The sequence below is a fragment of the Caretta caretta genome, chromosome 3 (assembly GCF_965140235.1).
Source record: "Caretta caretta isolate rCarCar2 chromosome 3, rCarCar1.hap1, whole genome shotgun sequence".
In the NCBI taxonomy this organism is placed as follows: Eukaryota; Metazoa; Chordata; order Testudines; family Cheloniidae; genus Caretta; species Caretta caretta.
Genome location: NC_134208.1, coordinates 190132154 through 190154640, shown reverse-complemented (window position 1 = coordinate 190154640; position 22487 = coordinate 190132154). Strand labels below are relative to the sequence as shown.

Below are 22487 nucleotides of genomic sequence, written 5' to 3'. Positions count from 1 at the left end.
GAGAAAAAGACAGCACTAACCTTGGACATCTCTAGCATCATTTTATAGAAGTTTGTTATGAGTGTAGCATTAGTGTAGAAGGAGACTTGCAGACAGGGGAAGGATATTTGCAGGATCTCATTTACACATGGATAAAATGCACTCACTCTTTTTAATGCAATCCAAAGAAACTGGCATGCTGGAGCACACGGCAATTCAGACAGATGTTGAAACATGCTACACTCAAAGGCAAGTCTAAGGCCACCGATACAACTGCTGGTCGAGGTCCCCAAAGAACCAGGTTATCCCCCTGGATAACAATTTTAACTGTATAGTTTCTGGGTCTAACTCACAGCTGCCACTAAGTTAGAAGATAGTGTGCTATAATGGAATTTGTAGTACTCCTTTAAAACACATTGTCAACTTATTCGGAAATAGTTCTTACTTCTGGAAGAAGCATTTTGTGAACTGTCATTCTATTTTTCCTCACAAACATGTAAATATTGCTTACCTGACCTGGGAGCTAACATCATTTAAATTTTTGCTCTGCATGTCTCTTAGGGATTAGAAATACAAAAATCACATTAGTTGTATAGAGGATGAGTTCAGTACACATGAAGTCTGAATCTGGATCGAGATTTTGTACTTGACCCCTATTTCTACTTAAAACTTGGATCCAAACAGGCCCTCCACTTTGAGAAATCTCGGCTCCAAACTTTATAGCTTGGGCTGATGTCTAGTTTGACTGTAAATTAGTTGTTACCCGTAAGATAACCATGAGTTCCATATCAAAAACTGTACAAATCAAACCTGGCCAAGAGCTGGGGTTTTTTATGGGTTGAGAAGAATGTAAAACTAATGTAACCATGAAATGTTTTTAAGCTGAAGCCTGCATTATTGTGAGATTCTCTTCATCTTTGCTAACATTTCCAGTACAGTTTTGAAATGAGATTGCCAAAGTTCTTAGCATAAATTTACCACGGGATGATAGATTTTGGCAACTTTAATTTCTTAACACTTCCTCCTCTTTAGAGTTTCCCCAACAATGCTTCCCATAGGCCTGTTTTATGGCAAAGCCCTCAGTGTTGACCTTAGATTTAGCAGCTGTAAGATAGCTTAAGGCACGTATGCCCAAATCTGTTTTGTTTCCTCCTGAGATCCAGCCACTTGGCTGAAATAATGTATATGCTGTGTAAAAGTCAAACAATCAGCATGCTTTATTTTTGAAAAGAAGATATATCCATCCTTCCTACTCTATTTATACCATGCTTCTCAGAGTGGAATCTGAGCACCTATACGTGGATGTCTGATTGGGGAAGTTGGGGTGAGTGTGGGTTGGGCCCAATAAATATGATATTAATTGAAGCAAGATGACAGTGGAACTTTATAAGGAAGCAAGTAATCCTGAGAAAAAGTCTGAATGGCCAAAACATTGGTGTTTTATGTGATGAAGCGGATTGTAATTTACACCCACTTCCCCCTGAAAGAAATACATGTTAGAAAATTTGTCTAATTCTTCCCATGTGAAAAGAGTGCATGAAATCTCCCCTTTTGTTTTCTCATTAATTTTTTCATTCTAAAGCCCTCTTGCCAAGCTCCATTCCAGGTGCTAGAGCTTTTCCTGTAATTTATCCTTGGTATTCTTATCCAGAGTGTTACCTCCAGAACTGTTTCCTTTTAACATTAATTATCCTTTGAGTCAACTCACCCGCAGCACACAAAAAGGCATAAAGACTTTGGGGGAGGAGGGTTCTCACTGAGCACATGTGCTTCTCTTTCCACATATAGAGAGACACCACCAGCACCTTGAAGACATTACAGCATGTACTGTAGAAACCAAAGTTAATAAGTTTAAAATGCGTGGTTATTGTTTGCTTATGTGCCATGCTGTTTCCCATATGATGCAGTTGTAACACGAACAGACCCCGGTCATCGACGGGCGGGATTGAACCTGGGACCTTTGAAGCTAAATTCAAGAGCCTCTACTGCATGAGCTAAAAGCCACATGGCTCTTAGCTAAGGCGGTAGAGCAGACTCATTAATCTCTAAGTGGTCTCAGTGCCACTAGAGGGGAGAGAACACCACACCCAGGAGGTGTTTGGGTTACACAGTCCTGGAGTTCACAATGCTGGAAGTGTTACATTAGGATAAAAACTCAAGAAGAATGGATGTAAACTTAGCAACTCCACTATAAACATCTTTCAAAGAGGTATCTTCGCTGTAACCATAGCTGTGCATGTGTGGTCTTCTTTTGCTCTCTCAGACCAGACGAATAAATATGAATAATTCTATAAAACCATGAGGGGCTGTAGTTGTTTTTGTGGTACACAATACACAAAATGGCAAGGGAGAGGTTAATCTTTTGTCCTCCTTGCCCACTGGAATGTTTATCGACTCACAGGGAAGGTCCCCTTTCTTTCGGTGAGTTAAGTCAGCATCTGCTTTGTTTGATGCTGCCCATTTGAGGAAAGCTTATCCCTGACCTTCTGCCAGAGAGACTGATGACAAGGACGGTTTGCACTAACCTTGACATTCACCAGGGTAAATGGCTTTTTCCACAAGTAGTCAGCAAACAAGAAGAGCCAGTCAAGAGCTAATGAATCTGTACCTGAGAGAAACTGAACAACAATTGCGCTTTTAAAGAAGAAAAAGGGTGACAGCTTCATCTGTGCTTAAAGGTTGGAGAATTAACTCTTACAGCTAATTTTAGAGGGTGTCTTTTTAATTTATACCAGAGAGAGAAAAGGAAAAAATAGAACTTCAGTTTGCCACCCGCTCCCTCCCCCCAGACACACATATCCCTGCCTACCGCAAGCATTCAGTGAAGTGTTTTTTACCAATCAGTGGCTGGGTAAAAGAGGAGATACCAACTGAGGCAAGCATAAGGAAAGGTGCTGAGAAAGGAGACTTACTCAACTCTATGATTATTTTATTAAAGCATAAACTTTAAGATCTATCTCTTCCCCCCATTCCCTCTTCCCTTTCTGATTGATGTTGTGCCTACAGGTGGTAATATGTTGTTACAGAGACAGCCAAAGCTAATCATTTAGTTTTAGGACTTCATTCTGCATTCTTCCTGAGCTGTGTCTGGTGCAGGAAGCAGTGGTGGGGCATGGCTAAAGGTGAGTATAAGATGTTATTGTTCCTCCTATATCCTAGGCCTTGCATGTGAGGCCCCCTGGATGACTTAGAGCAGCTTCTGAGCTCACGTAACCTCCATATGAGAATGGCTGGGAACAGCAAGGTCCTAGCATACACAGAGCCCATCTCCAATGTAAAAAGAAAAGGAGGACTTGTGGCACCTTAGAGACTAACCAATTTATTTGACCATGAGCTTTCGTGAGCTACAGCTCACTTCATCGGATGCATACCGTGGAAACTGCAGTAGACATTATATACACACAGAGACCATGAAACAATACCCCCTCCCACCTCACTGTCCTGCTGGTAATAGCTTATCTAAAGTGATCATCAAGTTGGGCCATTTCCAGCACAAATCCAGGTTTTCTCACCCTCCGCCCCCCCCACACACAAACTCACTCTCCTGCTGGTAATAGCCCATCCAAAGTGACCACTCTCTTCACAATGTGTATGATAATCAAGGTGGGCCATTTCCTGCACAAATCCAGGTTCTCTCACCCCCTCACCCCCCTCCAAAAACCACACACACAAACTCAGTCTCCTGCTGGTAATAGCTTATCCAAAGTAACCACTCTCCCTACTATGTGCATGATAATTAAGGTGGGCCATTTCCAGCATAAATCCAGGTTTTCTCACCCTCTGCCCCCCCCCCCCCCCCACACACACACAAACTCACTCTCCTGCTGGTAATAGCCCATCCAAAGTGACCACTCTCTTCACAATGTGCATGATAATCAAGGTGGGCCATTTCCTGCACAAATCCAGGTTCTCTCACCCCCTCACCCCCCTCCAAAAACCACACACACAAACTCACTCTCCTGCTGGTAATAGCTCATCCAAAGTGACCACTCTCCCTACAATGTGCATGGTAATCAAGGTGGGTCATTTCCAGCACAGATCCAGGCTTTCTCACCCCACCCCCCGCCCCCCGGGAACACACACACACACACACACACATAAACTCACTCTCCTGCTGGCAATAGCTCATCCAAACTGACCACTCTCCAAGTTTAAATCCAAGTTTAACCAGAACATCGGGGGGTGGGGGGGGAGGGGTAGGAAAAAGCAAGGGGAAATAGGCTACCTAGGAAATAGGCTACTTTTGATAAGCTATTACCAGCAGGAGAGTGAGTTTGTGTGTGTGGTTTTTTGGAGGGGGGTGAGGGGGTGAGAGAACCTGGATTTATGCTGGAAATGACCCACCTTGATTATCATACACATTGTGAAGAGAGTGGTCACTTTGGATGGGCTATTACCAGCAGGAGAGTGAGTTTGTGTGTGTGTGGGGGGGGGGGGGGGGCGGAGGGTGAGAAAACCTGGATTTGTGCTGGAAATGGCCCAACTTGATGATCACTTTAGATAAGCTATTACCAGCAGGACAGTGGGGTGGGAGGGGGTATTGTTTCATGGTCTCTGTGTGTATATAATGTCTACTGCAGTTTCCACGGTATACATCCGATGAAGTGAGCTGTAGCTCACGAAAGCTCATGGTCAAATAAATTGGTTAGTCTCTAAGGTGCCACAAGTACTCCTTTTCTTTTTGCAAAGACAGACTAACACGGCTGTTACTCTGAAACATCTCCAATGTACAGGCTGCTAAGGTGGTCAGCAGGGAGCTCTACTCTGGCCAAGGAACCTTCTTCTGCTTGGGGTATGCCTCTAGGGATGGCTCTGCCTGCTTTATGGCAGAGTAAAGGGCAAGAGTCAAAATTTGTCCCTTTGTGCCCAGGTCTCTTTACAATTAAGCACAAAAGCAGAGACCTTTGCCCTTTTCTCACCTCAAGTGGAAGGAAGTTTCTCCGGCCATTTAGCTGAGGTCTGAAAACAGTAAGAAGAGCCCTGTCAATTGCAACATATTGCCATTTTTTTCCATTGCCATCTAGATGAAGTATTCGTATTACTAATTAGTTTGTTTGAAACTTAGTTTCTGTGAACACGCCATCTTCCTGTATTTGTGCTTGTGAAAGTGCTGGACTGACAATGCTATAGACTGAAATCCTCTCTTTCCCCGCAAACCCAGCCCATCACCTTAGATAATGTTAACTCAATCATTGTAGTATTAGAGGTATTTCCTACAGTAAACAGAGGAGGTGTAACAAAAATTGCTGATATTGAGGTTATTTTACCTGTTTGTTTAGAGAAAAAGACAAATTTGTCAGAGTGATCACTGTACAGCAGCAATGCAAGGGGCTCCCACAATGCTGTGCTGTGTTCTGAAGAGACTCTTCTATTGGTAATAGGATTTTCAATCACAGGGACCAGTTGTAGATGTAAGAAGGTAATTTAGTCTTCATGCTCATTCCATCCTTGGCCTTCCTGCTAAAACTCCCAACAAGGGAATGATTATGACTTGGGTGTCTGTCCACTAGAAACTAAACAGTGCCCTCCAACTCATTTCACATTTAGACAACACACCAGGTGATTAAAAATTGTATTCAGTACAAATCGAGGCTAGATTCTGACCAGCCCTGTATTGCATAACCAATCCTCTAGGCAATACAGTTTCCCTAAATGTTTAAGAATCAAGGGCTAGATCTTCACCTGGACTTACACCAATTTACAGCAGCTCAGGATCTGATCCAAAAGGTTTGTTTGGGAAATGAAACCCAAAGCCAAGTCCCGTTTTTTCTTGATAAAAGGGAAGAAAATCAAATTAGCAGTTGTCTAGTGGGACTTGGAGTGTCATGGCTCATATGTTCTGTGTCTGATTCTGCCACTAATTCATGTGTACATAACTCACACTTGGTGGACTTGAGCAAGTTCTTTGCCTCACTGTGCACATCTGCAAAATGGATATATTAATACCTACCTTATAGGCAGGCTGGGAAGTTTAATTCAATGTTTGTAAAAGGCTTGGAGGTGTGAAATAAGTGAAATGGTCCAGCTCCCATGCTAAATCATAGATACAGACCATGGAAATGGGCTGGCATGGCCAGCAATGCTAGTCACATTTTCTGCAGGACAAGAAAATTGCCTTTTAATGACCAGCTTTGGTATCTGATTTGTACTAAGCAATGCTGCTCTCACACTTAAATAAATAGTATTTTAAAGACAAACAATAGTGCTTGAAAAACGTCCATGTCAGTAAGCTACAATGTAAATTAGATGCCAGATTAAAGCAAGATTGTTTGATGTTTCCTTAGGTGGAGCTCTGTCCAGATTTTGCAGCATGCATCATGATATAACATGTAGATGAGAAAAGAATAGGAAAGAGTGAACTGGAGGATAAATTAGGACATAACTTTGTATGTGCCTAGGATTGGCTGTTTTTTTGTATTTGCTGATCAAACATGCAGGAGTCCCTTGAACTGTCAGAACATGAAACGTGGAGCTGGCTCAAAGTAAATGGACAAACCTTTTGAACTGAGGACAGTGGGCACTCCTGGGTGAAGCCTGTCAGGAATGTGTCGATGGCAGATAAGTATGTATCCTTGTGAAAGTCTAAAAACAAAGCTGCAGCGGCAGTGAGGCTCCCAGAGAAAAAGTTGTATACAGTGAAGAAGATAATATTTCATCTCCCTCCGGGTCAGTTGGTTCTCAGCAGTGTTCTCTGTTTGAGATTTGAGGATTTGCAGACAGACAAACTCCACAACCCAGCAAAGGTCAGTCTAAATATCAGTCAGATAAACAGCACCTTAACCATAAGCACAACTCCGATTTATGGTACTCAATTTATTCTTTCCTTTACATGATAAAGTGAAATGTGTGCTTCATCAGAGATCCAGGGCTGAAGAATTTAAAGCAACATAACTTCCTGAGGTGCTTTAAAAGAAATATACCTCCCTGTACCCACAGCCCCTTTCCTCTTTAAGATTCTTTCTTCCTGACCATTTTGCTTCTGAGCATTTCTCTTTCTCATCCCCCCCCCCCCCCCCCCGCCATAAAACAGGACAGCTGTCTTACAATTACTTTGCAGGATAAAATGTTGGTGAAAGAAAATCCAGTTGGGCTGGATTCATTACTGGTGCAGCTCTGTTGGGTGGAGTCGCAATGGGGATGAATTGGGCCTACTTTATTTTTCAAACTTGTGATTTGAGGTTAATGAATGCATGATGCCCATGATAAAGAAATCATTACTGGCTGCAAGCTGCAGCTTGGCAGATTTATACTCCCTTCAAACGGGCAGTTGTCTGCAATCTGCAAACAATCTGATGCCCATTTCCATTAGAAGCATTGAGAAGGGTTTTTTTTTTATCATCTAGGTTGACGGAATCAAACACTTTCCCACTATCTGTGCTTTTTACTACCTTTGAAATATAGCAAAGTAGTAATAATCTTGAAGGTTTTCTCCTCGAGAAGGTCTCCCACCACTTCTACTGGAACTACTTGTTACGCTGAACAGGCTAAAAGAGACCCGTAGGAGACGTGAAAATAGAATTCCATTTACCTATTCCCTGCCCTTAGTTTTCCTTAGAAATTAGGTGCTATCTCTACCTGAGTTTTCCTGGTATTTCCCTACTGCTTCAGATGCTTCACTATGGTAATTTCACCTGTCAGAATCAAAGAACTCCAATGTATCACTTGAAATGGGAGTTTTGCATGAGTAAAGTCTTCAGGATCAGCCCCCAAAAGAAAGAATAAGGTACATAATCCTGCAGCTTGTGTTCAAGGCTTTTTTTCAAATGCCTTTCACAGAGTAAGGCAGAAAGCAGGGGATCTGAAATATGTCCTTGCTGCAGTACACAAAATGCAGGAGTTAAGCAGTTTTTGCATCTGCTTCCCTTATTTTCATTTATACTTAATCCCCTTTACACGACCTTAGGGGTGAAATCCTGAAAGCTGGAATTTTGCCATTAACTTCGCTCTGCCAGCATGAAGTAGCTTTAAAGTGGGTGTAAATTACTTGTAAATGAATGTGGTGAATATAATGAAAAATTCACACACCTGAGCATCCTAGCTATGTTGACATAACCCCCATTGTAGATGCAGCTAGGTCTAGGGAAGAATGCTTCTGTTGATGTACCTACCATTGCTCAGGGAGGTGGAGTACCTACAATGGACCTTGGTGCTACAGCAGCATAAGCTACAGTTTACATTTTTTTTCCAAATTGAAACACAGAAATGTTGTTTACATTCCAGTCATACTTGGGTTCTTTATCCATGTATAAGGACTGTATGTATGTCCTCCTCCTCCTAGCATTGTGCTAGGTGCTATACAAACGCAGAACAAAAAGACGGTTCCTTCTCCGAAGGGCTTACAATCTAAATACAAGACAAAAGGCAACGTATGGATACAAACAGATGAGGGAGTACAAGTCAACAATGAGATAATATTGGTCATCACAAGAAGCAGTGGCTTCACCACATCAGCAGCCTAACCATATATACCTAAGGGTCAGTTTTTTTCCACTTGAACTCATTGGCCTTTATCCCAATTGATACAGTAGCTTTTGTGGAAACTGATTTTTAGTGTCACTGCACACTTAATGTAGTTAAAAAAATGCTACTTCTGCAGCACTGTAAGCTAACATTTTTCAGCAAAGTATCCAGCTATAGGCTAGTTGTCACAACTCTAGATGCCAATCTAGTAAACCATGGTTCAATTCGCCTACTCACAATTTGTAGTTGCAGCCTCTAAATCATGCAAATTATCTCCATAGTCCATAATCTTAATACAAATAACTTTTCAATAATTTGTATGATTTTATAACACACATAAGCATTGTAAAGTTATGGAAAATGCTAATGTTATTTTAATTGCTTTTAATTCCCCTATGGGAATCTGTATTTTATAAGAATACCCCTTACAACTTTCACAGTGAGGAGAAGACATTTGAGTCCACAGAGGAATGTAATTTAATTTGCTTATCTCTTTCAAGTTTTTTTTCTCCAAAGGCAACATTTTCACCATTAAAATTAAAAAGCTACATTTTGGGGGCTTAAGTTCATGTTTGGGATTTTATATACAGTTTATGTAAAAAAAATACTACTTTGTTTGAGTGCAGGGCAGAGTAAGAATGAAAAGCTGTTTGGACTGATGCAGCAACTTGGACCTAATGTGAGTAGCAGGAATAAAGGGCCACACATTTATAATGGTGGGGCAGCAAGTTACATGCATAACTCCTGTTAAATAAAGCAGACACTGGGCACATACCTCCCAGTTCACTGAGTTGAGCAGGCATCCCCATAGCATCACCACAATTTATTCATTTATACTTGGGAGATGGAAGAGTGACATGCTATTAACATTTGTTATTCTAGATAGTTTACTTCAAAATGCACTGGGGATTTGACATAATTACTGGAACACTCCCTTACTACCCATGCTCGGGGCAGTGGGGAATGCAATATCACATTGTGCAACAGACAGATCCCAGGATATGGTGGGACTCTTTAAATTGTAATTGAAATATCATCCTAAAACAATTTTTTTCTCATAATTTTTGACCCACTCTTCCATGACCTGAGCAGACATAACCTGACAATTAGGGTTGAGCAAATATCTTTAAAAAATCTGTAAATATTCACCAGCATAAATAAATAAATCTGCCTCAGCTGGGTTTGGGCCCTTCTTTCCTTTTCACACACAAGTTCATGGCAGCCGTACTGGCAGATATAGCAAACTTTAAGCAAATATTAACACGCTTTGCAAAAATCAAATTTTAAATTCATTAACATGAATGTGCTTAGTAGATTCTAGCTCAGTCAGTCAGGAAGCAGCAATAGAAATGCGTGCCCTATGTGTCCAATCAAAACAAACTGGTGCAGCTCAGATATCAACATCTCATAACAAACTGCTTACGAACAATCTGTTCTTCAGACGAAAAGATTCTTGTACACATTATTCACAGAATAATTTTAAATAACAAAGAAATGTTAGAAATCTGTAAACTGCTTGCAGACAACTGATGCACAGGGAAAAAGTTAATTTCACTGGGTACATAATTCTCTATTACTTACTTACTCAGATCTGCTGACAGTGCACAAAAACACACAGTGTTACATGTTAAATACTGTACTGAGTTTTATGGCACGACAAAACATCATCAAGACTTCTCAAAATATATTAAAATAAATTTTTCATGTTGGCATTTCTTTGGGGAATCCCATCAGCCTTCACAAAATAAATTCAATACTAAGGTAGAAAAGAGAGAGAGCACTTCTGAATCTTTGCATACTCACCAGTCTTCTGGTATTTATTTGTATTTGGCTCTTTGAAATCTCAATCATAGCTAATGCCTACATATTCATCCTGAAGTGTCCTTCCATTGCTTTCTCTCCTCTTATGAGGTGGCTGCCATGTCACCTTCCCATTCACACAAATAACTTCCTCAAAAGCTACCAGCAATACTACTGATCTAAAGAAAGTTCATTGTAATCAGTGGGACTCTATCTATGGCTTCACATCAGGACCTAGATAATCAAGTAGCTACTATTTTAGCTATAGGGTGTCAATCACTGTGCACTTCCTTCTACAAAAGAACCAAATCCTAATCCTCATTGGCCTGGGCAGGAGGGTGGAGAAGCATCCTGAAATAAAGCAATACCTAGGTTTCAGATCTTTCAGCAATACAGAAGCTAAAAAGTAATTACATAAAAAAGACAAGCTTCATGCTCACTTCCACTTGAAGCAAAACCCATGAATCTGGGCTAGAAAAGAAGAAGAACAGAGGCAAGTTGGCATGGAAAGGAACCATTTGCCAAAGACCAACTAGTGCTGCCTAAGGATGCTTATAACGCACCAGCTGACCAAAAGATGACAAAAGCATGTAAGTACTTTGATGCCCTTACAGGTACCATTAGAAGAGCTTAGTCAATGGGAGTCAAACTAAGCCTTTAGCACCCATAAGTAAAGGTGGCCCTATGGCTTGTCAAGGATAAATCACCATAACTTTATAATTATGGAACTGATTTTTTTTTCTAATATGACTTCACTTTTAGATCTCAATGAGATCTTCAGAAAATGTCAAGATTGAAGAAAATCAGGTCAGCACTTTTAAAGATACAAACATTTGTGTTTGGCAAGTTTTGAAAATAACTGAAGCTGGGAACACAGCTTACTTCTAACCATGGATGGAAGAGGAGAAGGACACACTGAAATTGCTGCTGAAGAAATGATCAAAGAGATGGGAGGAGGATGAAGACACAATGGAGTCATGGAGAAGATAAGATGGTGAGACGGAAAGATAGATCAACAGAAACAACAGAGAAGTTGATGGGAATGAAGCCAGAATAGAGTCTCTGGCATTTTGCCAGGAAGAAGTCATTAGCCATCTTAGTGAGAGCAGTTCCAGTGGAGCAGAGAGGTATAAACGAGAGTAGAAGGAGTTGAGGATGGTGCAGGATGAGACGAACTCGAGGTTCAGTGAATTGGGAATTGAGGGAAGAAGGAAAATGGGGTACTAGATGGAGAGACAAGGAGGGTCAAAAAGAAGACTTTCTGAGGATGGGGAAGATCAAGTCATGCTTGTATTGTGACAATGAGGAACCAGAGACAAGTGAGAGCCAAGGGAGGGGGTGAAGGTGAACATGAGGGAGCTCAGGAACTCAGAAAGGAGGTGAGCAAGGGACAGGTGAAGGGGTCACAGGTATGGAGAACATTTGCTATTAGTGACAGGGCAGAAACAGAAGAGGTTGTTGGAAGTGGAGAGGGGAAAACAGGTCATGGTAGACATTGTCAGCAAACTCTGTACAGAGCGGGAAGAAGGGGCACTATAGGCAGAAAGCTCTAGGAGGGAGTCAAGGGGTATAAATAGGCAGCGTGGAAGAGAGGGAGCATGGGAACTATAGAAGTTACTGCAGCCAGGTGTCACAGCTGTGGAACAGCTCTACTGCTGTTCACAGCCTCAGCGTGCAGATAATTTCCCCATCAGCCTCCACAGCTCTTCCTGGCACTTGGCTCAATTATGCAGGCTTTGCATGGAAATAGAGGTTGGCCCACTGATAATCAGACTACAAATATTTCCCTGTGTGTTTCATTTAGGGTTGCCAACTTTCTAATCACACAAAACTGAAAGCCCCTGTCCCGCTCCTTCTCTGAGGCCCTGCTCCCTGCTCACTCCATTCCCCCTCCCTCTGTTGTTCACTCTTCCCCACCCTCATTCACTTTCACTGGGCTGGGGCAGGGGGTTGGGGTGTGGGAGGGGTATGGGCTTTGAGCTGGGGGTGTAGGCTCTGGGGTAGGGCTGGGGATAAGGGGTTTGGGGTGCAGGAGAGGTCTTCAGGTGGGGCTGAGGGGTCTGGAATGCAGAATGGGGTATGGTCTCCAGCTGGGGGTGTGGGCTCTGAGGTGGGGCCAGGGATGAGGGCTTTGGGGTATGGGAGGAGACTCCGGGCTGGGGCAGAGGGTTGTAGTGCAGGGGTGGGGGTGAGGGCTCTAGCTGGGGGTGGGGCCAGGGATGAGGGGTTTGGGATGCAGGAGGGGTCTCCAGGCTGGGCCAAAGGATTGGAGTGTGTGTGTGTCGGGAGGGGGGGAAGGCTTTGGGTGGGAGAGGGGTCGGGGATGAGGGGTTTGCGGCACAGGAGGGGGTTGGGGTGTGGAAGGAGGTGAGGACTCTGGCTAGGGGTGTGGGCTCTGGGGTGGGGCCAGAGATGAGAGGTTTGGGGTGCAGGAGGGGACTCTAGTCCAGGGCAGGGGGTTGAGGTGCTGGAGGGGGTTCAGGGTCCCGGCAGTACTTACCATGGCTCTGAGGTCCCTGCAGCCTCTAGGCGCATGGGTGGCCAGGCAGCTCTGCGCGCTGCCCTTGCGCCTGCAGGCGCCGCCCCCGCAGCTCCCATTGGTAGCAGTTCCCAGCCAATGGGAGCTGTGGAGTCAGCACTGGGGGTCAGGGCAGCGTGTGGAGCCTTCCTGACTGCCCCGAGCCTAGGGGCCTCAGGGACCCAGCGGCTGCTTCCAGGAGCCATGCGGATCTAGGGCAGGTAGGGAGCCTGCCTTAGCCCTGGGCCCCTGCTGCACTGCCCACTGGACTTTTAATGGCCTGGTTGGTGGTGCCGACCAGAGCTGCCAGGGTCCCTTTTTGACTGGGCGTTCCGATCAAAAAACGGACATCTGACAACTCTGGTTTCATTGTACATTGTGTGTCTCCTCGTGTAGCTGCCGATCTCTCAAAGCCATGTCCCACCATCATTCCGTGCAAGGAACTTCCATGAAAGTCAATGGGGTCCTGTAGTGAAAATCCACAGAAGGATCCACAGGAACTTAGTATATCTCAGAACATTAAAGGTAGCCTTCTATAGACTAAACATGAACCTATTAAATCTCTTCACCCTTCCCTCCCCCTGCAACTAATTGCAGCTGCTTAAAATTCAGCATGTTCACAACTGAATATGTACTCATGCCTTAAACACTAAGCATAACATGCTAAAGAGAGCAGCTTCTGACAGTTAAGGAAGATTCATCTTATCATGAAAAGCTGGGGAGGGGGCAAGGAAAGGTCACAGATGAAAATGTTATAGGAGACCAGCCTGTTGGCTCCTGATAAAGAGTTTGCTGCTGTGAACCCATGAGTTTGAGACTAGTCTTGTACTTCTTGGTCACTGGGCCAGTAAAAGGAGGTCATGCTGCTGCTGTGTTCTGTCTCTTGGGTAAGGATTGTTGGCTGCTGTCCTCGTCAGCATTTCACCCTGCTGGAAGACTGCTCTGCCATCCAAATTCAATGTAGGTGAAACTAAAATCACACAGCGTCCATGTCTGTCTGAATCTCATAGGCCAGCATGTCATTATGAGCTAAGTAACTCATTAATATTCAGACAAACTATCGGAGGTAAGTTGTGGAGCGCAAACCTGCAGATTAGTACTTCTCACAAACTGTTGCCTTTTTATTTGTGGCTAAGGTAGAGGGAATAGTGCTTCCTTGTTTTATGTGAATAAATGGTGGTAAGAGTGAATAATTACCTGATCACAAAAGGAAACACAGTATTGAGTGTCATTGAGGGAGCTGAGAGGCAGCAGACCTTCTCCGTCTGAGTTGTGTGTTTTTTCTTCCTTTTGTATAAAATACTAATAAGAATTGAACTCCACTCACCAGATTTCTGGGGAGGTTTATTTGTCTCCCTGTTTCCTCTGGAGTTGGCAATTGGAATATGTTTGTTCCTTGGATGGTTTGGGGTTTATTTCAGCCAAGAAATGATTTATTTGTAGTAAATTCACCAAAGAGTGAAATACAAAGGAGGCGATGAAATAAATGTATAAGCTTTACCTTAATCAAAGCAGAGTCATTAGCTTTTTTTGTTATTATCCTTCACCTGTTCCACTTCCCCAAATCACAGAGCCAAGATTTTCAAAAGAAGGTAGCGATTTTTGGTGCCCAACTAGAGATACTGTGAAAAGGGCCTGGTTTTCAGAAAACTCTAAGCACCCTGCCTCTGAAAAACAGGCCCCTTCCAGAGGTCTCATGATGAGCCCCCAAAATTGAGGCCTCCCAAATCACTAGTCATTTTTGTAAATCTTGTCCTACAGCTTTCATGATTGTAAAAAGATGCTGTCAACTTACTCCTAAGGCTTGATCCTGCTCCCATACAAATCAACGGAAAATTCCCATTAACCTTAATGGAGCAGGATCAATTCCTTAGACACGGTGTCTTAAAACACACTTTTTTTCCAGAACTCTTTTTACCTATTATTGTTACAGTGACACTGAATATTACTAGGATATTAGAGGAAAACAAATATTTCTCTCTGTTTCTTCAGCTCATTTACTTTGGGTAGTTTCCAGCACAGTTCCACTTTGCAGTCAGTGAGTTAGTTCAGTTTTACCTGTGGTTTTTGTAGGTTTTTCTCACAGGGCAGAGGTGCGGGGGAGAAAAGCCTTTGAAAAATCTCATTGTAAAGCGATACAAATTCGCAAGGAGACTCAAGGCCAGGAAGAGTACCTGAAACTATTTTTAATCCCTGTTCTGTAATTTACTGGACTTCAAGTTGACAATGTCCCTTTTAAGATCAAGGCCCTATCCTGCACCTTTGGAAGCTATCCCCTTTGAATGCAATGTGACAAGTGTCAGTTCCTAAAATTAACCTCCACTATTAGGGCCTGACTTTGACTGGTGCAGAGCAAGGTCCACGTTTAGGAAAGTATCCCCAATTCACAAAAGAATTTAAGCCCCTATATTAAGTTGCTTTGAAGTCAATTTGACTAAGGATGCCCTTAAAGTTAAGCACTTGCTTCAGTTCTGTCCCGAACAGGGATGGAATACTACAGCATGTTTTGAAGTGCACTCCTGAATTGGGGCTCAAGGTGACAGGAGCGGCTGGTGCTAAGCACCTAACAGGATCAGGCCCTGTGTGAGGAATTAAAAAAATGGGGGATGATCAGCAGTGATCTCCTTATTGGCTGAGGATGGAGCGGGGGAGAAGATAGCTCCCCAGCCCTAAGCCAAATACACTGGGCTGCTTTTCTTTTTCCAAATCTGCTATTAGTAAATAATTTAGAAAATACTCTTCTTATCTCCTGGAATTCCCACCAGAATGAAAGCACTGGACTAGATGGGACTTTATCAGCTCTTTACCCAAGCAAAATTAAAATGGAATGTGCCAGACTATGTGTGTCCCTGCTGCACCTGGCTTCAGGAAGGTCACGGCTGGGTCAATCTGTACTTTTCTGCAGAGCTTTGTTATTCATCCATATCACTCTGTTATAGTTATAGGGGTCAGTTCTGTGGGAAAGCTGAAGAGCCTGGAGATTGTTAAGCACAGAATTTTGTTTACTCCCTGTTTTATATGGGCATATTTCATATGACTTAAAGAAGAGATCAGTTGCTTGCAGAGTTAACCATCATTTTAACATCCCACATTTCCATTTTAGGACTGTGCCTCTTACGAGCTATTATATTATTCAAAAACGCCCCAATCTCCTGGAACAAAATGTGTTGTGCAGGGCTGTAGACAGGCTCTTAAACATACGTCTACAAGAGTGGTTAAAATATCACTTCACGTCGATAAGGGATTTTTCTTTCCCTTATGAAAACAGTGTGGCCTCAGAATGTCAGCCCAGTCTGTCTGTCAGTTCTCAGCTGCACCATGGGATAAAATTTCTGATCCCTTTTATCCCCTTCTGGGAGTAGTATTAATAGTACACTCATTTTTCTTCCATTTATAATTCATTTCTCTCCAGTTATTTGGATTTACTTAGTTGCATTAAAAGGCAAAATGAGACAAAAACTTAGATGGTAACAAGGCAGGGAGGGTTTTCTTTTTTCATTATGGTGTGAGGAGAAGTGGCTTCTGGATGTGTTTGCTTGAGACTGTTGTGTGGTGCCTGTATTGGGTGCAGTTTTGTGCTCATTTCCTGCAAGGCTGACCAGGGAGCGTTTAAATGTGCATATTGCTCTTTTGCCAGGATTTGCTTGGAAATAAGATGCAGGGATCAAAGTGCTAATCTTTGAATTGGGGACAGTGGGGCGTGGGGGTGGAGTAGAAGGTGGGGGAAGGGAGAAATAAAGACTACATAATAACAAACAGTAGTTTGGGTTTGCTGCTAAAAATGAATACAAAGCCATACACTGATCATACTTTTCAGGATGTATTTGTAATTGTAGGCTATTAATATGCAAGGAATTTCAGCTAAAGTGTTATGGTAACACCTTTATTAAAATGCTGATTCAGCATATGGACACAACCCTGAATTTAATACAGAAGACTGATCACTGAAATGCATGGAAGTTGCAGGCACTCAGAATGTCTTGGGCTGTTTTTGATGACTGTAGGTATTTAACTATGAGCACACTGCGTTGCTTGGTGTCTTCCTCTGTGTTCTGTACAACACTGTGCCAGCAGTCCTCAATAAATAAGAACAATAATCGTAAGTCAGAACGTGTCTAAAACATAAATAACTCCAACCACAGGTTTCCTCCCATTCAGGAAATATAATAAGTTTGTAATTCTCTAAATCTTAGTGATTTTCTTTACACCCCAAAGTAAGAGTCATGTTATTCCTGGCTGAATCACACTCAATTTCAGCTGGGAACTGGACCTTTGAAAATCTCCCCTATGATCTCTGGGTAGAAAGGTATTTTTATTTTAACCTTTGTTTCTTATATATTTTTGTCATTTTCAAATCACATGAGCATAAGCATCCCATCTCCCCTCAGAGGGTGACAGCTTTAGGGACAAATTCTCTGCTCTTCCCACAATACCCTCAGGGTTTACCCAGATGTGAGGGAAAGAAAAGGAAATTTTAAACCATCTTTACACTCCCCTGATCTGGGGCCAACCCACTGTGTAAGTTGAAGCAGCCTGAGCCTACTTTATCTCACACCCAGCTGTCCCTGATCCCAAGGGTATGTTCTGACAGACAAGGCTCAGCTGGACATAACAGCTTCCAGGCCATGCTCCCTTTTGCCCAGCCACACCCTTACACCATATGTGTATATGTGTGTGCATGTGTGTGCAGGTACTAGTATACCAGCCTCACACCACCCAAGATCCCCCTAAACAAGGAAATCCTCTGTTAGCAGCTTAAACTGGCTTTATGGTAGTTCTGCTGTGCTAGAACAGTGCAAAGCAGCCAGAGCAAGGGCCACACACTGGCCCTTAAGATGTTTCTGCAGGTAAAACTAAACAAAAAATCCAACAAGCCCATCACTTTCAAATTAGCCACAACACGAGCTAATTGCATTTGTGTATTTTGTTGGAATTTTTCTCTTCTAAACATATTTAATATTTGAAGCTGTGGTCCCATGTGAACATGAGCATATCCAAATGTACGGCTATGAATATGACCTATAATTTTTTAGCTAGGTTATTGCACTTGACCATGAGGGATCTGAAGAGGACATTCTGGACATTAGGCCCAACGTACACTGTCTAACAATGATCCAAAATAAGGCTGACAAAATATTCTTTAGAAAATAAACCCATGGGAGGATAATACACCAGTCATAAAAGATACTCTTCCTCATAGGAGAATGCTAGTCAAATCAGTCAGTCTAATGTGAAAGTTACTCTGAATGCATGGACTCTAATTTCTTTCCCTGAAGGTGTTTTCCACTTATTAGTGGAATGGTTCCCCATTACAAGCAATTGGCTTTAGTCACTAACCTGCACCCTGCTACCCTTGCCAAAATGGACTGCAGGTATAGAGGAGGAGCTACTGCTGGTTTCACCAACTAGGAAATTCACAGTCTGCATAGACAAGCTTACTATGTCCAGTGTTGCACACCACCAGCCTGTCACTTCCAGGCATCTTCTTCTCTGCAGGCCCAGAATAATCCCTTTAAATTCTCATAGAGACTTCCCCATGGTCGGGTCAGAAGGATGCATGCTATGGAGACAGCCCCCATTTCTTCCTCATTTTGTTCCACGTTGTATTACAGTGCCTAGAGGGGAGCTTGTGAGGGGAAATCCAAACCCTTTTTGACAACTGAGGCACATTCTCAAGATCAATATTTGTACCAAAATAGGTTTTCTACTTCTTTTTTGCCTTGATGGTTGTAAAGGAGATATTAAGTTCTCTCAGATCAGAAAGAATGGCAAGAGAGGTATAAGAAGTGTTCCCAAATACTTCCAAACTACTCAAACACAATGAGTCTGATACTGAGTTTAGCATCTCCAGTGTAAATCTGGAATTCCTTCATTGACTCTGGATTTAGACCAGTATAAAATATGATTGGAATTTGGTTATATGCTATAAAAATTCTTATGCGCTATATTCATCCAATCCTCACTACATAGCAAAATATTGCTTTAGAATGAGTATGTGGAAGAAGAATTCTATATTGTATAAACACATGGTTTCTTATTTTTTTCTCAGAACACGGCTGTTTTTTTTCAAAATTCAGAAATGAGAAATTCAGACCCAAATCCTACATTTTAATAATGCTAAGTTTCTGCCGCTTATCAACAAAGGCCAAGAAATTCAAACATTTGGGTTTTTTTTACTGCTGTACTGATCATACTTTTCAGTATGTATTAGTAATAGACATCATAATGTGGCAGCATTGCTCCTGCTCTCTTCCAGCTGCGTGAGTTAAGCTTCAACTTTGCATGTCGTGGTTTTTGTTGTAGTCACCATTTGTAACATTATTTAAACACAGATTAGATGGGGCAGAGGGGGAGACAGGTCTGAGAACTCATATAGAATCATAGAATATCAGGGTTGGAAGGCACCTCTGGAGGTCATCTAGTCCAACCAAATTATTGACAGCACTATCACTTGTATTTCCATTCTTAAATTAAAGTTACTTGAACTGGTTGGATATTTGAGGTGGCTCAAGTATTTAATATATTTGTAAAAGGGAAAAATATTGAAAAGGACTGGCAGTGGGTGTATGGTGCAAAGGGGGAGGGAAGCAAGGAAGATGCTCCCAGCTCTTTTAGCAGGAGCACAGTTTGCAGTTCTATTCACACTCATTGTCTGTCATTGTTGTACCAGACACACTCCATTCATGGCTGTTCTCTTTTTCCTTTTCAAAATGTGCCCAGTGGTCTTGCTCTGTTTGTTGTCAAGAATGAGCTGCCTGGAGTAGGAATGTTTCCCAGACGGGAGGTCAAGAGGTCAGTCTGGACCTCTGGACATTTGCAGCGCTAACTTGCAGACATGTCATGTGAAAGCAGTGTGATCCTTTGAGTATTTGACGGGGGTTTGTTTGTGTATATGCTGCAAAGCGCGATTCAGATCATGAGATTAGCTGTCAGGTCATCTGCTGTGAAAGCCATTATGAAAAACACCCGGAAACTGAAGCTTGACTTGAAATCCTTAGTTTACTAAATTGCAGAAATTATCTTTGGAAGGTTTTGTCAGTTTTATGTATGTATTTTCTTAAATAATGTTTGCAGCAATGCCTCATGCAAAGTGCTAGTTGAATAAATCTGTCACTGAAACTTCAATTCCAGATTACCACACTCCAAGATCTGCTATTATAAATGAAAACGCATCTTTAGAAAGTTCTCAACAGACTGAAGTAGATGAGCTTATTGAAATGCAATAGAAAATCTACCCTTTACGGATTAGTCAAACAATGATTGTAGTCCTACATGTAAACACTGTCTAACTGTATTGTCAGGGTAAATGGTTCATGATTTGCTACCACAAGAATAGGTTAGCTTTTCCTAAGACTATGAATAATGACATAAATTATCTAAAAATAAAATCTTTTGCTTGCAAGCACGGTCAAAAATTTCAAAGGCAGATAGCAAATCAGTCCATTACCAAAGTACTATGTATCCTCAGTATTTTTTTTTTAATCTTTGTGAGCATCAAGATATAATTTGTCAGAAAATGCATCTGAGTAGCTCTTAAAGTACTTTTAGAAGTGGCTTTTATCAATGAAATTCTTAACAAAACCACAGCCCTAAACTAACAAGATTAAACAGGAGTGAACTGGTCTCATTTTTCTATGTAGTCATTTTTAGGATTTGGGAGGTCTTTATTTGTTGTTGTCATCTCTTTTCATGTTTTCAGACTGCACAATGTTTTCTATGTGTGATGGATTTATTCAGTAATAGCCACATTTACCTTTGCTACCATTTGAATACAGCAGCAAATCACAAACTCCTTAAGGAGAGGAAAGTAAAAGAAAAAAAGAAAGCAACAGAGTAATATAGGTTCTCTGTTGAGGAGCAACACTTCTTATTCCATTAGCAAAATACTTTTCCGTTTTCCACTCTGTCTCTTCAAAAAGCTCACCTAGCCCAATGTATTTCAGTGAAGTTGAATGGCTGAAATATATGAATAAAGACATAAAAGAAAGAAAGAGCTAAGAATTGTGCCAGATATATAGCTTGAATAATTTTAGCTAAACATATTGAAATCACCCTTGCAAAACTGTCTTGAAACCTTACCAGCCTAGGCACAAAATCTGCTCACATACCCTTACCATGAAGATACCGATAATCATGGGGGAGTAGAAGAGTGAGGGAGAGAAAGCTGTTTTATTCGCCCATCAGAATAAATGAATCACCCCAGGCAAGTGATTGAGCAGAATTTTAGAAAGCTGTCTTCAATTTATTGAATAATTTTAGGACAAACTAATTTTTTAAAAAGGATTTTTGCAGTGTCAATTTTTAGTATCACACACCAGCCAAGTAGTACAATATCTACATTAGAGACATGATCAAAAAATGGTCAATTCCGCCCCCCCGCCCTCCAAAGTGCAGCCAAGAGGTAGTTGCCTAATGCAGGAACAAACATCTACGCAGAGTACATGATTACGAATTCTCTGCATACAGTCCAACATGGCTCAATCAGATTGCACGGGTAGTGGATGAACATGTCACCATTGTACTTTTTTATTTGCATAAAACAATTACCCCATGGACAGTGGCTTCAGAGTTGTCTAGACAACATGCTTTAGATGGTATCACTGACCTCAGACACACTAGGCTAACTCTAAATTAGCAATGAGCCAGGCTGGAGGGATGTATTATGGTAGTTATAAACCATAAGAAGGTATTTAAATAGATAGATAAGACACATGCAAATCTTTTCATTGCCATGACAACCATCTTGATATAGGTTTTCCATATGTAGCAAGAAGGGCAGAGCAAAAGGCACTAGAAAAAATAGCAAGAACCTGTAATGATAATGAACCCTGACAGTGTATTAGTCTAGATCTTGGTCACTTATTAACTCTTAATAGAATACAAACTTCTATAGTAATACACTGTTCATTGGGTCAGGGAGCAATTACTTCTAAATCTTTGCTATAAGGATCTCTGCTATATGGTTACACCTAATGTACCAATTCTTCACAAATTGATCTGACTGATTAAAAAACACTTTGCTATTAGATGTAAATTGCTTAGCTGCTCAAAAGTGCTTTGCAGGGTGGTTTGCACAAAGCATGAAAATATGTCATTTATGCATGTCTATATTTCCTCCTGGCTTTATCGGCCAGGCAGCAAATCCCTGTAAATCTGAATTCCCAAATAATAACTGCACCATAGCACAGGGCAGCCTATTTCAAAGGGAGAAAATATTTCCATGCTAAAACACACACACAAAATCTTTCTCTACATTACATGTTTGAGGAGGTGAGATCCAGGTATTTATCCTTATTATTTTTTCCTCTTAGCTCTTAATTTCTTCTAAGTGCCAAAATAGTAGCTTTGAGGCTGGCTGTAGGCACTAATGATCCCTCTGACAACCAGCGAGGGTCCCCCGCCAGCAATGTATTTCTCAGATAGATGTGTGGAATAAAGTAAGACTCTGCTGCTAGGAACTCGATGCATCTTGCCCAGTCTGTCTGTTTCTCCTTCCTGTGTTTGTCTCTGGTTCAGTCTGCGGAATGCTGAAGAGTGTGTGAGAGAGATGGGGTCAACAGAGGCTGCTATAGCACCTCACTGGATGGATCTATAGTCCCTGGGATCCTTGAAAACGAATTGTGAGAAAGTTTGAGGGTATTTTTCTAGGTTCTAAAAGGACTCTTCTTGGGAAGTACCTGAAGGCTCTTTGTATACTAATTCATTATTACAGCATCTTGGAATGTGCAGG

General features: G+C 41.8%; 1 long non-coding RNA gene across 6 annotated transcripts in view; it reads left to right on the top strand.

Moving 5' to 3' along the window:
- The first annotated feature begins 6476 nt into the window (after positions 1-6476).
- The window catches only part of LOC125633482 (uncharacterized), a 33828-nt gene continuing 17817 nt past the window's right edge, over positions 6477-22487 (top strand). For 4 of the 6 annotated variants that reach the window (XR_012667842.1, XR_012667846.1, XR_012667843.1 and 1 more), the window contains exon 1: positions 13564-13823. This is a non-coding gene — a long non-coding RNA (uncharacterized LOC125633482). Of the gene's footprint in view, positions 6723-13563; positions 13824-22487 lie in introns of those variants that run through there. The other 2 variants (XR_012667847.1, XR_012667844.1) reach the window with 2 other exon arrangements.